The following is a 12,292-nucleotide window of genomic DNA, read 5'->3' on the forward strand; positions in this document are numbered from 1 at the left end:
TACTGAATCTACTCACAGATATGCTTGGTCTCACTAGACCTGAAAACAAAAGACTAACACAAATGCCTTCATGTCCTGAAAACTATGTATTATTTCAATCATCCGTTGTCTAATATTTGAAGCATAAAGTCACTGATCCTAGATTTAGTTTTTGAATGTATAGCAAACCAAATGCAAGTTCTATTGTCTCGGTTAGCTGATGGTTTCCAGTTTCTGTTTTAGATTTTTTTTTTAAATTGTCATTATATATTTTCTTTATTTATATTTCAAATGTTTTCTCCTTTCCTGGTTTTCTCTCTGAATACCCCTTATTCACCCCCCTTCCCCCTGCTCATCAAGCCACCCACTCCTGATTCCTGGCCCTGGCATTCCCATATACTGGGGCATAGAACAGGACCAAGAGTCTCTCCTCCCATTGATGACCAACTAGGTCATCCTCTGCTACATATGCAGATAGAGCTCTGAGTCCAACCATGTGTTTTCTTTGGTTGGTAGTTTAGTCCCAGGGAGCTCTGGGGTTATTGGTTAGTTCAGATTGTTCCTCCTATGGGGCTGCAAACCCCTTCACCTCCTTGAGTATTTTTTCTAGCACCTTCATTGGGGACCGTGTGCTCTGTCCAAAGGATGATTGTGAACATCCACTTTTGTATTTGTCAGGCATTGGCAGAACCTCTCAGGAAACCACTATATCAGGCTTCTGTCAGCAAGCTCTTGTTGCATTGACAATAGTGTTTGGGTTTGTTGGTCGTATATGGTATGGATTCCCAGGTGGGGCAGTCTTTAGATGGTCATTTCTTCAGTCTCTACTCTACACTTTGTCTCTGTAACTCCTTCCATGGGTATTTTGCTCCCCTTCTAAGAAGGACGGAAGTATCCACACTTTGGTCTTCCTTCTTCTTGAGTTTCATTTGTTTTGTGAATTGTATCTTGGGTATTCCAAGCTTCTGGGCTAATATCCACTTATATGTGAGTGCATATCATGTGTGTTCTTTTGTGACTGAGTTACCTCACTTAGAATGATATCGTTCAGATCCATCCATTTGCCTAAGAATTCCATAAATCTGTGGTTTTTAATAACTGTGTATTATTTCATTGTGTATATGCACCACATTTTCTGTATCCATTCTTCTGTTGAGGGACATCTGGGTTCTTTCTATTTTCTGGCTATTATACATAAGGCTGCTATGAACACAGTGTAACATGTGTCCTTATTACATGCTGGAGCATCTTCTGGGTATATGCCTAGGAGTGGTATTGCTGGATCTTCCAATAGTAGTATGTTTTCTGAGGAACAGCCAAACTGATATTTAGAGTGGTTGTACCAGCTTGCAATCCTACCAGCAAAGGAGGAGTGTTCCTCTTTCTCCACATCCTTGCCAGCATCTGCTGTCAACTGAGTTTTTTAACTTAGCCCTTCTGACTGGTGTGACTGGGAATCTCCGGGTTGTTTTTATTTGCATTTCCCTGATGACTAAAGATATTGACCATTTTTTTTTTTTTTTTTTTTTTTTTTTTTTTTAGGTGCTTCTCAGACATTCGGTATTCCTCAGTTGAGAATTCTTTGTTTAGCTCTGTGCCTCATTTTTTAATAATATCCAATATATATTGGATATTAGTCCCCTATCAGATTTAGGATTGGTAAAATCCTTTTCCAATCTGTGGTTGCCTTATTGTCTTACTGACAGTGTCCTTTGCCTTACAGAAGCTTCCCAATTTTATGAGGTCCCAATTCTTGGTTTTAGAGCATAGGCCATTGTTGTTCTGTTTAGGAATTCGCCTCCCCCCCCCCCCACCTCCACCCCACGCGTGGCCATATCTTCGATGCTCTTCCCAACTTTCTCCTCTCTAAGTGTCAGTGTCTCTGGTTTTATTTGGAGGTCCTTGATCCACTTTGACTTGAGCTTAGTACAAGGATATAAGAATGGATCGATTCACATTCTTCTACATGCTAACGCCATTTGAGCCACCACCATTTCTTGAAAATGCTGTCTTCTCCCCATTTAGTTTGATGTTGGCTACTAGCTTTCTATATATTGCTTTTACTACGTTTAGGTATGGGCCTTGAATTCCTTATCTTTCCAAGAGTTTTATCATGATGGGGTGTTGGATTTTGTCAAGTGCCTTCTCAACATCTAAGGTGGTAATCATATGTTTTTTTTTTTCCCTTTTAGTTTGTTTATATAGTGGATTACATTGATGGATTTCTCAATGTTGTACCATCCCTGCATCCCTGGGATGAAGCCTAATAAATCATAATGGATGATCGTTTTGATGTGTTCTTGGATTTGGTATGCAAGAATTTTATTGTGTATGTTTCCATCATTATTTTTAGGGGAAATTGGCCTGAGTTCCCTTTCTTTGTTGGGTCTATGTGTGGTTTAGGTATCAGGGCAACTGGGGCTTCATAGAATGAATTGGTAAAGTACCTTCTGCTTCTATTTTGTGGAATAGTTTGAAGAGTATTGGAATTAGGTCTTGTTTGAAGGTCTGATAGAACTCTATACTAAACCTATCTGGTCCTGGGCTTTTTGGGGGGGGGGGGTTGGGAAACTATTAATGACTATCTCTATTTCTCTAGAAGATATGGGACTCTTTAGATCATTACTCTGATCCTGATCAAACTTTGGTACCTGGTATCTGTCTAGAAAACTGTCTAATTCACCCAGGTTTTCCAGTTGTGTTGTATATAGGCTTTTGTAGTAGGATCTGATGATTTTTTGGATTTCCTCAGATTCTGTTGTTATGTTTCCCATTTCATTTCTGATTTTGTTAATTAGGATTCTGTCCCTGTGCCCTCTAGTTAGTCTGGCTAAGGGTTCTCCAAGAACCAGCTTCAGGTTTGGTTGATTCCTTGTATAGTTCTTTTTGTTTCCACTCAGATGATTGCAGCCCTGATATTGGTTATTTCTTTTTTTAAAAAATTATTTATTTATTTCATTTATATGAGTACACTGTAGTCTGTCTTCAGACACTCCAGAAGAGGGCATTGGATCCCATTACAGATGGTTGTGAGCCACCATGTGATTGCTGGGAATTGAACTCAGGATCTCTGGAAGAGCAAGCAGCCAGTGCTCTAAACCCTGAGCCTCCTCTCCAGCCCCTGAGTTTGATTATTTCTTGCCATCTACACCCCTTGGGTGAATTTGCTTCTTTTTGTTCTACAGCTTTCAGGTTAGCTGTAAAGCTAGTGTATGCTCTCTCCAGTTTCTTTTTGGAGGCACTCAGAGCTATGAGTTTTCCTCTTAACTCTGCTTTCATTGTGTCCCATAAGTTTGGATATGTTGTGGCTTCATTTCCATTAAACTCTCAAAAGTCTTTAATTTCTTTCTTCATTTATTCCTTGAACAAGTTAGCATTGAGTAAAATGTTGTTCAGGTTCCACCTGAATTCAGGATTTCTATTATTTATGTTGTTATTGAAGATCAGCCTTATTCTGAGGTGATCTGATAGGATGCATGGTATTATTTCAATATTTTTGTATCTGTTGAGGCCTGTTTTGTGACCGATTATATGATCACTTTTGGAGAAGGTACCATGAGGTGCTGAGAAAGTATATCCTTTTGTTTTAGGATAAAATGTTCTATAAATATCTGTTAAATCCATTTGTTTCATAACTTCTGTTAGTTTCACAGTGTCTCTGTTTAGTTTCTGTTTCTGTGGTCTGTTCATTGATGAGATTGGGGTGTTGATGTCTCCCATTATTATTGTGTGCAGTGTAGTATGTGCTTTGAGTTTTAGTAAAGTTTCTTTTATGAATTTGGATACCCTTGCATTTAGAGCATAGATGTTCAGAATTGAGAGTTCATCTTGGTAGATTTTACCTTTGAAGAGTATGAAGTGTCCCTCCTTATCCTTTTTTTTGATAACTTTAGGTTGAAACTCAATTTTATTCGATATTAGAATGGCTATTCCAGCTTGTTTCCTTAGACAGTTTGCTTGGAAAATTGTTTTATATTCTTTTACTCTAAGGTAGTGTCTGTTTTTGTTTGTTGGGTTTCCTGTATGCATCACAATTTTCAGTCCTGTTTATGTAACCAGTCTGTTAGTCTTTGTTTATTGGGGAATTGAGTACATTGATGTTAAGAGGTATTAAGGAAAAGTAATTGCTTCCTGTTATTTTTGTTGTTAGAGTTGGGACTCTGTTGTTGATCTTCTTTTAGTTTGTTGAAAGATTACTTTCTTGCTTTATCTAGGGAGTAGTTTCCTTGTGTTGGAGTTTTCCCTTTATTTTTCCTTTGAAGGACTGGATTTGTGGAATGATATTGTGTAAATTTGGTTTTGTCATGGAATACTTTGGTTTCTCCATCTATGTTAATTGAGAGTTTTGCTTGGCATAGTAGCCTGTGCTGGCCTTTGTGTTCTCTTAGAGTCTGTATGACATCCGTCCAGGATCTTCTGGCTTTAGTAGACTCTGGTGAGATATAAGGTGTAATTCTGGTAGGTCTGCCTTCATATGTTATGTGACCTTTTTCCTTTACTGATTTTAATATTCTTTCTTTGTTTTGTGCATTCGGTGTTTTGATTATTATGTGGTAGGAGGAATTTCTTTTCTGGTCCAGTCTATTTGGAGTTCTGTAGTCTTCTTGTATGTTTACAGGCATCTATTCCTTTAGATTAAGGAAGTTTTCTTCTATAATTTTGTTGAAGATATTTACTGACCCTTGAAGTTGAAAAATCTTCATTCTCATCTATACCTATTATCCTCATGTTTGGTCTTCTCATTGTGTCCTGGATTTCCTGGATGTTTTGAGTTAGGATCACTTTGAATTTTGCATTTTCTTTGATTGTTGTGTCCATGTTCTCTATGGAATCTTCTGCACCTGAGATTCTCTCTTTTATCTCTTGTATTCTGCTGGTGGTGCTTGCATCCATGGCTCCTGATTTCTTTTCTAGGTTTTCTATCTCTAGAGTTATCTCCCTTTGTTATTTCTTTATTGTTTCTACTTTCAGTTTTAGATCCTGTATAGTATTGTTCAATTCCTTCATCTATTTGGTTCTGCTTTGCTGTAATTGTTTAAGGAATTTTTGTGTTTCCTCTTTAAAGGCTTCTACCTGTTTACCTGTGTTCTCCTGTAATTCTTTAAGGAATTTTTGTGTTTCCTCTTTAAGGGTTTCTATCTTTTTATCTGTGTTCTCCTTTATTTCTTTAAGGGGATTATTTATGTTCTTAAAATCCTCTACCAGCATCATGAGATATGATTTTAAATCTGAATCTTGCTTTTCCTGTGTGTTGGGATACCCAGGACTTGTTGTAGTAGGAGTACTGGGTTCTGATAATTCCAGGTAGTCTTGGTTTCTCTTGTTAAGATTCTTGTGTTTGCCTTTCACCATCTGGTAATCTCTGGTGATAGATGTTCTTGCTGTCTCTGGCTGGAGCTTGTTTCTCCTGTGAGTCCGTTAGCCTGTGTTAACACTGCTGGGAGACCAGCTCTCTCTCCTGGCAAGACCAGTGCACAGAGGGTTCTGGAACAGCCCCACCTCCTGGTGCAGGTGGAGGCAGGTAGGACCCTGTCCCAGCTGCTCTACTGCTTCTGTACCCTGTGTGCTACTGAGTGTTCCTGCCTTAGAGAGTCACAGGAGAGAAAATGGCATTCTCTCCTGATTCCTGGGGTCAGACACTTCCTGGAGGCAAGCTATCCCCCGGCAGTGCTAGATTTTCTTTTTATGTAACTCTTATTAACTAGTTGATTAAGAAGGATAAAAATAAAACAATTATCCAATAGTAATTTAAAATAATTGACATACACACAAAAATATGTTTCGAATCTATAAAACATTGAATTAAAAACAGAAAATGACAGATCTATAATCATGTGTGAAGCAAAAATAATTATAAGCAAAAATTCACATATATCTATCAGAAGCAGATGAATACAGCTGTATTTGTCTACTTTTAATTCTGATTATAAGTCTCTCTCACTGAGATTGGGTAGGGAAGATCTAATATGAAACTCACTAATGTTCTAAAAGAATTGTGCTTAGATATATATTCCCAACCCTGTTGTGTGATCATTTCCCTTTCTTATGCATTCATATACTTGGAAACTATTTAGAATCTGGTCAGGAATCTTCTGAGGCTGAAGAAATCTCACTTTCTAGTCATTTAAAAGCAGGGGGCTATCATGCAGTACCTAGCTCAGTTAGGTTTAAATGTAAATGTAAATATAGACAAGAGCTTCAATTCAGTTAGGCATGCCCAAAGACTGATTTAACCATGTAACACAACATGCTTTTCTTTGAGAACTTCTGCTGTTGCCTCTTGGGACTCTAGATGACTGTGCTCAGTACAAGTGTAATAAGCAACAAAGAGTGTGTGGCAAATAGACACCAAGGAAGTCTGACTTGGTCACAAACTACTGGTCAACCAAATAGGGTTCATTTTCAGGTAGGATAGTTTCTGTTGTGTTTTGAAAAGCTCCTTTGTTTACAAATGGAAATAAAGCCACCTATTCTAGTGCCCTGGGGAAAATGTCTAAAAATCATAGTTGTGGGTATAAAAAAAGTCATTTCTCCTAGAGAAATATCTAATCTAGTTAGAGGGACAAATGTAGCAGAATGACAGAAATCCTCTCTCAGACTGTGTGGTGGTCATGGATGAGAGAAAGGCTTCCCAGTGTGAGTTCCACCAGCTTGTCCTTCCCAGTGCTCAGGTACTCAGGGCTACCTGGGGAGATAATCGAGAGAGATTGACTTCTACAGTAGACTTTCTGGCTGTTTCTATAGCAACCAAGCGAAAATAATCACAGCACTTCACTTCAGTCTTTAATGCCATTTAGTCATCAACAGAGGCAGAGCACCCACTGTGTGCAGAAAAGTATACAGCGAAGGTTGTGACAACAAGCGATTTTACTGTTGCAAATGGAAATTACTAGTAGAAAATAACTCTTACCAACATAATGTCTCAAAAAGGAAAAGAGAGAAAAGTTAGGGCTTTTTTTTTATTTTCACATTAGGGTTCCCAGTCTTACATTGAGCTGTAACTGCTTCTTAGCAAACTGAGACATAAGTGCAGTTATCAAGGAAGGAGTCAAGTTTGTCTTTCACACTGAAAATTACTTTCTACTAATACTGGAAGCATTTTCCCTAGAACTTTTGTTTTGAAAAGTAGATCCAGTTTATCCCTAATGCAATTATAATTAAAAATATTAACATCAAATTTTATCTATTTTGTTTTCTTTTTTTTTGTGTGTGTGTGTGTGTGTATGTGTGAATCCTATGAGTGGAGGTTAAACAGAAACATGTCATTAAATAATAGCAAAATATAAGGCAGGTCCAGCTCCTATTGTTTAAATGTGGATTGTCCTTACAGGCTCTTGCTTTCTCCCCAGTCAGTGGAACCTTAGAGACTGGAGTGGAAAGTTTAGAATGCACAGCCTTGCTGGAGGATATGAGTTTCTGGGAACAGGACTTAAAGTTTTCCATCCTGGCTGTACTCTGTCCAGTCTGTGCCTCCTGGGTGAGAAAGCAGTTGGCCTCCAGTTCTTACCCCATTCTTTTTCTACTGTGGACTGTAAGGAACAATTAACACTTCTCTCTTGAACTCTTTTTCTATCAGGTATTTCATCATAGTAACACCAAACTATTAGCAGAGGGCTTAGCAGTGGAAACCATGTTCCAATTTCCTCTGAGATTGCACTCAGTTTAATTTAACACCAATAATAATATACTCTTTGACTTAATTGCATATTGCCTGGATAACCTAAAAAAAAGATTTCATGAGTACTGTGAAAATAACATTCTGACTCTGACACACAGCTTTATAAATTACTTGCATGATTGAAATCTTTTATTTTAAAATTTAAAGCCTTAGTTTTCTGACTACATAGAAAATTTTGTTTTCTAGTTAGAGAACAAAAGCAATATCAAAATAATAATTTATATATTTAATTGTTATATAACTTTTGTCTTTTATTTGTCTCATGTGTGTATAGCTGCCTTTCTCTTTCTGTCTCTGTCTCTGTCTCTGTCTCTGTCTCTCTCTCTCTCTCTGTGTGTGTGTTTGTGTGTGTGTGCACGCGCGTGTATGTGTGTGGCCATGCAAAAGCACACATGTGCATGTTACTTGAAAGTTAGAGGCCAATAAGAGAATAGTTCGTTCCTTCTAGCTACTCTTTGGGTCCTGGGGATGGCGAGCTCTGGTCCTCAAACTTGGTGGTAAGTGTTTTTATTCTTTAATCTTTGAGCCATTGCTTTAACTCCTGTGAAAACCATTAATAATCACTCTGAAGCTCAGTTATAAATTTCAAGCCATGTAAGCATTTTATTTTTGCCTTTATTTTGTTGTTAAATGAGATCACACTTTATAAATAACACAGAATCACCTTCGATATTGATATGGTAATGATAGTAGTTTATAAACATGGCAATAGCCTCAACTTTACTATCCCCATCTCAGTTTATATGTTGAAATCATAAATAGGAAAATCTTAAAATTATAAAAAGGAAATCATAAATCTTCCTTTAGGAAGATGGAGTGTTTAAAGGTATAATTAAGTTTAAACAACCTCATATCAATGAGAGCCTTTATGCAATAGGAATATATTTTAATGTAAAAAGAGTAATAGACATTGGAGACAATTTATCCATTCATATATCCATAGATATACTCTTTACTTCAAAAATTACATGAATAATGTGCATGAAAATATTGTCTTTTGCATGCATAAGACGAAGAGCAGATATGGTCCCAGCAACTTGTGTCTCTAGTCTAAGAAGACAGCTTTCTCCAGTATCTAACTCCTATTGGCCTTTATCTTAAACTTCTACTTTCCATAGTGTAGAAAATACATTCTTGCTGTTGATGCTTACTGAGTCTGTGGCCATTTAATAAAACAAATGAGAGAATTTATACACATAATAACAGATGTTTCTCCACTATGACATCCTAATCATCTTATTACATTTACACTATAAATTACTACTTTTCCCAATTTCTCATTGGTTAATATATTTAAACTTTAATATTTATTAACATAGGAAAAGTGCCAATGATTCTAAAGCAATGTACATGTACAAATCCTTTTGATTCATAGTGGTGTTGATATAATTCATTTTTTTTTTATAATTCTTGTAAGGATAGAACGATTTTAAAATATCTGCACTGGGAAAGGATTTATCACTTTTCAAAAAAATATGTAAGTTCTGTAGCCAAAATCACAGCTCATGAATTTTTATTCAATTTGCCTTCTCTGTCTTGTAGTAAATTAAGGTTATTCATTGGATTATGTATCCATATTATGACTTGGATTTGTAGGTCCTCATGGGACCTACATGAGAAATGTCATGGCTGATTGCTGTGCATATGGTTGACTTCAGTGATGCAGTGGGCAGAGTTGTCTATGGTGAGAGTGGCACCAGTGATGTGGAGAGGATGATGTGTTTCCTCCCCAACATTCTCCAGACTTTTTCTTATAGCTGCTGCTTCTCAAAAAATGTTACACAACCCCCTGCTGCCCTGACAATCTATTAATGGATTCACTTGGCAGCTCCTTACTCGGTCAATATTCTTCACTCACATGCTCTAGATTTAAGATATTCTCTTATGTCCATCTGGACCCAAAATAAACCTTAGTCCATCAAAATTCTGTAGTGAACCGAGTTACTCACCATTGATTTCATGTCTCCTGAATGTGCCTTTCGGGATGACAGCATCCTGCAGCACCGTCTAATGCATTCCAGTTCCCTTACCCAAAATCATCTTTTAGATTTTCACAATCTATACCACCTTTTAATTAAAACACTTGAAGTGGAATTATTGTATAATTACCTATTTATGGGGGTATAAATCTTTGTGTGCGTCATTTGCTATAAAATAAATTCTTTTACAGGCTAGTAGATAAAAATTCTGAGTTTGTATGCAGATATGCCACAATAATTATTGGCATGAAAAGCTATTCCATGCTCAGAGTATTAACCTATGCCTTGGTTATGGTTGCGTAGATTCGCTGAACCTATTTTATCACTAGGGAATGGTATTATGCTAAGAGTATTGGTTTTGGTTGCTGCTATTGACAAAACCTCAATCAATAGAGGGATTTCTTAGGATAGAATTTATGTGTAATAATTTTGCTGTTGAACTTCTCTGTTTGCCACTGGTACTTTGTTCATTAGTTTTACCAAACATTCATGGCATTTCCAGGAGGAGATATCAGTAGTCCTAATTTTTCTCATGCATTACATCCATCACCTTTAGGAGAATCCTGAGGAGGGATTGTATTTTAGGTCACATGCAGAGTACATGATAATTTTTCAGTCTGCGTGGAGATTCTTTTCTACAGACTAACTTGGTAAGTTCTTTCATTTTGCTCAATTTCATAAAGGTTCAAATTAGCAGGTATTGTTGGATAAATTAGTGCATGTTTACATTTCTCTTTATCTTCCCAAGAAAATTACAATAAAAAATATTTCCATAAAACAGAAATAAAACCATGAGCTAGACAGGCTTACCTTCTGAACTGGTTACTAATGGTATCACATTATGCAAATAATTTTGCAAATTATATTCATTTTTTTCACAATGAAAAATCTATAATAGAAAAGTAAAGATGGAAAAATAGTTGTCTTCATTTTATTATTTATCATTATTATGCATGCTTATGGGTATCTAAACCCAGGGCCTATATGTTCTAAGAAAGTTCTATATTACTAACACCTCCAGACCTGAAGATTGCTATGGAAAGTAACAAGACTTATGGGTAATAGTTCATGTGATACAAAATACATAGTGGAAACTTCAGACCAAATGGTCAGCTTATATCTTGTCATTAAAGAGTAGTCCTACTAACTGAAGCAACAAGAAATAAGCCCAAGAAGCAGCTTCTCCCACGGTGAGACATTCTCTGCCAAAGGGGCATAGACTTGTTCAAAACCTCTTGGTTGCTGAGCTAGGGTCTCCACATTGTGCTTTTCGGGATTGTCACACGGTGTAGTCATTTAATTTAGCCCACATTCTGTCTCATTAGATTTGCTACATCATGGAGCTTGGGGTAGAATCCTTTACCCTACAACCTTGACTTGCTGCAGTGACACACCTTGCCCTGCTCAGCAGCATCAGCCTGATGGTTTTGTAGACATGATCAAGGGGAATTTTCTATATACCATCATTTTACTCTAAACTTCAGAGAGACCAGTTGAACTCTGCATATTTTCCCCCATGGGCAAGCTGTGTGAACTGCAGCAATTTATCTCAAGAAGGAAATCATGACTCACAACCTGATCTTGAACCCATATGCCTCACTGATGTGGCAGGTTCCAAACTCTTGTGGGATTTCTTTCACCCTCTATTATTACTATGTCACATAAGCTATTTGCAACTTTCCTTATCAGCTTCAAGTCAGCATGTTATCAGCATAAAGAAAGACCAGTGTGACATTTGAGGAATGTCAAGTGATGAAGATCTCTGAATAGGATATTATGCCACAGACCTGGGGAATTTATGTAGCCTTGAGCTTAAACTGTGATGGTATTCTGGAGTGCCTTGCAGATAAAAATAAGATGTTCCTGCTGGCACTTGCCGATTAGTGTAAAGAAGCATGTGTTATCAGGCTAACAGCTGAATAGAAAACTCCTTTGCACATCTATTGCAGTCAAGATACTGCATATGGAGTATTCTGCAGCTGGAGAGTACACATGACTATGTGTAAACCTGTCCAGTCCTTTTTTAGATCCATCACCTAGGAATGCCAAAGAGTTCTATTAAGAGACAATGTGACTGGCCCGAAAGCCATTTTCTCATTCTTGTCTTGGTGGTGTTCACTTTTGTTTTAGTTTGATCATTACATCATCAGAACAGATGATGTGTGGGCCTTGTCTTTAATAATGCGATGCTTCTGTCATATCCACTGACATCAAAGAATTATTTCATGTAGTATTTTAAAGGCTATTCTTGGTCACCAAATGGATAATCTCTATCAAGGATAAGAAGGCTTGATCCAATCAATCAGCAGTGCCTTAGCGAATGTTGCTTTCTGGATTTCCTTAGGTATATATCCAGAGTACATTCACAGGTTTCTGGATTTCCTTAGGTATATATCCAGAGTACATTCACAGGTTTCTGGATTTCCTTAGGTATATATCCAGAGTACATTCACAAGTTTCAAAAGTTTCCTAAGTTTTGAATTTTTTTCATGTAAAGTTTAATTCTTTTAAAAGTAATTTCTGTGTCCTTAGACTTTTTTAAAGTTCTTTCACACCGTTGATCACGCCATTCTTGAGAGTTTAAGGATATTAATCTCCTTCATTATAGGTCACACTTGAGGCCAGTGTTACAAAGTCAACCAAGGATACTGGTCGT

The sequence above is a fragment of the Mus pahari genome, chromosome 4, assembly GCF_900095145.1.
Source record: "Mus pahari chromosome 4, PAHARI_EIJ_v1.1, whole genome shotgun sequence".
NCBI classification, from domain to species: Eukaryota; Metazoa; Chordata; class Mammalia; order Rodentia; family Muridae; genus Mus; species Mus pahari.